The sequence below is a fragment of the Lampetra fluviatilis genome, chromosome 2 (assembly GCF_964198595.1).
Source record: "Lampetra fluviatilis chromosome 2, kcLamFluv1.1, whole genome shotgun sequence".
Classification (NCBI taxonomy): Eukaryota; Metazoa; Chordata; class Hyperoartia; order Petromyzontiformes; family Petromyzontidae; genus Lampetra; species Lampetra fluviatilis.
This window is the reverse complement of record NC_136276.1, coordinates 34,426,910-34,430,589: the sequence shown is the minus strand read 5'-3', so window position 1 is coordinate 34,430,589 and position 3,680 is coordinate 34,426,910.

Sequence of the window (3,680 nt, the reverse complement as noted above, 5' to 3'; positions counted from 1 at the left end):
TCAATTTATTATTAAACATGACTTTACATCGGTCCCTGCTTGCAACTTGGAGTGATTGTATTCTTCTGCCTGCTATGATTGCTCTCGCCATTTCGTTTCGATTTGGTGAAAACATGCCGGCGTCTATAAGATGCATCCCTGGAATTGCAGGTGAAAGGGCGTTTGCTCGAGGGAAACCTAGATTATGAGAATAGGTTTTCCCCTTTTTTCTGGCAACAAAACCAGGTATTAAGATGTTAAAACACCAAACTGAAAACTTTTACAAGGAATCGTGTCTACATTAACCACAATACTTGGGTTCAGAATGCGAACAAAAAACATCCTCTGATAATATATGCATTGTCTTTGAAACTGATTGGTCCACACCAGAGACAGCTTTCTTTTGAGCCTCGTCTCAAACGGTGTTAGACCAGAGGACGCCAAAAGGCGTGCAGACACGATTCCTTGTACAAGGTTTCAGTTTGGTGTTTTAACATCTTAACACAGCTGTTTTGTTGCCAGAAAAAAAGGGAAAACCTCTTCTCATATTTTGGTACTGGCAAATGAGGTCTCATGATGCCTCCTAGATTATATTGTGGCCTATTCTTTCACATTGGCCAGACCTGGAAGAGGTGGGAGTGTACCTCCAGTTTATATTTTATAAGATGCCACATGATAAGCCGCTTGAATGGGCTATCATTTTTGGCCAGGTCGCTTCTGAAATCAACGCGATTTAGCTCTGTGGGCCTTACCTGGTAAAATACAAACTTTTGTTTAACAATAGCTTGTTCGGGAAACCTGACTCCACATTTAGGAGTCTAACTCGACTTGAGACATGGATACCTCCTGACTCCAGAGCACTTCATTACATTGATGGTCAAGCTGGGGAGGCCCAATTAAGTTTACGAGCTCTGGAACTTGGGACCAAACACACATCAACTCCCCTTATCTCTGATTCATGGGCAAGCTATCGATGTCTGGTTAAATCTGTAAGGCAGTGCTCTTCACCAATTTCCAGAGGGGTGCGGGTCGCCACGCCGCCTGCAAGGGGTGTTTTTACATTCGTAACAGTGAAGAACACTGGGGGAAGGTCTCCATTGTCTCACAAGAGCGAGCGTGAATCCGATAGGAATTGCATGATTTACTTCTTATACATATGTAGTGGCATAGCGGACGTCACTGTGTAAGGCTGGCCCGAGAGAGGCACGGTGAGCGCTGAGTGGCACCACGCTCGGCGTGCAGTGCCGACCCCTACAGGATGGGGTGTGGGAGTGTCAGCCATGGAATGGGGTTACTCTCGGCCACGGCACTCTGGTTGACACCGGAGGACACGTGACTGGTAAAGTCGACACAGGGGTCCCAAGGGGGGGCTCGGGGTGGTCACGTGTTGGGGCGAGATCCCGCTTGGGCAGGGGTGGGGGACCTTTTATCTGCCAAGGGCCATTTGAATATTTATAACATTATTCGCGGGCCATACAAAATTATCAACTTAAAAATTAGCCTGTTATATTTATATTCTTGGTTCTGTCGGTAAAGTCACGTAGAAGGGCAACAATAAAATATTTTATTTTAAGAATATTAATCCCTGCAGTCACGAAAGCTTTAAATCACTGTTATATTTAGTCAAACGTTTAATTAACTCACCCCTAATGTGATGAACTGCTTCTCTTTGGCGAGGCGTGTGATGTTAGCTGGTATTGATGATGTTGCTACTCGCAACTGCTTTTCCAGGTTTGCTCCTAGATTCATTGAATTTCGAGTCCCGCCAGCGGTTGCCTTGGCAGGGTCAGACCCAAATGATTTCTCGGGCCTCATACGGCCCGCGGGCCGGACGTTCCCCACCCCTGAGCTAGAGGATTCGAGAAGGTGGTCGTGGCCAAGGGCGGAGCCAGCCACGACCAGTGTGGATATAAGCCGGGGGTTCAGCGTTGCTGTTATCATCTGAAGATCTACGATCTCCGTCCGTGAAGTCACCGACACATGGACCTGGACCCAAGCTGGGGTCCTGTCCGTTGTATCTACTCCCAGTGTAACTAGTGTAGTTAGCCTGGTGGTCCACCACCATAGGTTATCTAGTGAAGGGGCAGTTACCCCTTTGTGTTGGTATCAATAAATGTGTTGCCTTCAAAAAGTGCGTCTGCGACTCAGTTGAACTCACGACACACACGTGTAGTGGTGTATTCACACGGACACTCTCAGCTTCTCCTGTGTCACTTGATTACTTCGCATCCCACACCGGATGCTCCTCACTTTTTACACAACGCACTCTTGCTCCGAACTCTCTCTCTCTTCACTAGCCTGTCACTAACTACTCCACTAGCCTGTCACTACTCCGCTAGCCAATACCGCTGGGGAGGGCGAGGTCCCAGGCTCCTTGTCTCCTGCTCTTGTCCTCTTCGTTCCATCAGCTCCAACCAACTCAACCCCGTGTCCTCCGCACGCCCCTTTATATCCACCATCCTCATTAAGGGCCATCAGTTGCCCCTATGACGCCGGCGTCTCTGCCTCGCCTACTGCAGGTGCTCTCTCTCTCTCTCCCTCGTCGTCTCCGTCTCTCCGGCGCCTGCTCCGTGTGTGCACGCTTGGACTGCCTCTCCCCGAATGCACCCAACCTCATTTCCGCTTCTCCCCTTCATTGCTGGCTCCTCCTTGGCGCCTGCTCCATGTCCTAACGCGTGCACCCGCTCGCCCTGAAGTGCACCCGCTGTTTGCTACCCAGCGCGCGTCACGCCACTACACTATACACATGCAACGGTCCATTTATAGAACGAGTAGAGCAGTGGGCTACGTGAGAGAAGAATCAGGAGCAGAGAAAGGGAGAGGGGAGGAGAGCCCAGAGCGAGGGCGCGGCCCTGGCTCTTCACGTTGGCCGGGTCGCGTGCGCTCCCGTGCTGTGAAAAAGAGCTTCATAGCTCATCGGATTCCTCCAGTGTGAATACATTGAAGAAAGAAGAGTGGGGGTAGAGTGGGGGGGGGGTACATTTATCCCATTTCTCCCCCCTTTTTAAGTGGGGGGGGGGGGGTGGGGACGTCTATCCATTGCCCCCTGCGTTTGAATCGTCACAAAGTTGCCAACTAAAGCGCCGAAAACGCACAACCAGTAAACAATACCGAGTGCCTGTTTCCGGCAATGACCCTACTTCGCAGCACATCAACTGGCTGACATTTTTAGCTTGTGCACCACTGGCAACGCAGCAGCATCACCAAGTATAATTAGTTTCATGCTCACGTTGCCATTTACAGAAGAGGTAATTGCGTCCTTACCTATCCTCGCGTGATGTAACACGTCGTGCGTGCCTAATTCTCTTCAGTGGACTACCCACGTGCGTTGTCCAAGAGAAGAGGAAAACAACGCGCAGATATTTCGCGGAAGAAAAAAACAAAAACCGACGAGACGATTATCGCGGCCAATATGCCGAACGATAATATCGTGGCATCGCCGTATCGCGAGGACCACATCGCCGCAGGGCTGCGTGTGTTGACTTAACAGGCGGGTGACGGCACCGCGTCGCTACAAACGACGGGTAGCCCCCGCACAACTGGAGCCGATCGCTCCCATCGCAAGCTCGTCCCGGTCTCTGGCAGACGCAGGCTGGGGCTGGGGGTTGAACCGTGCCTCCTGCTGGCGAGAGGCTGTTGGGGAGGCGATGTTACACGGTGGGGTGTACTCCGAGCGCATTGGGCTCTCGTCTCGTCCGCCG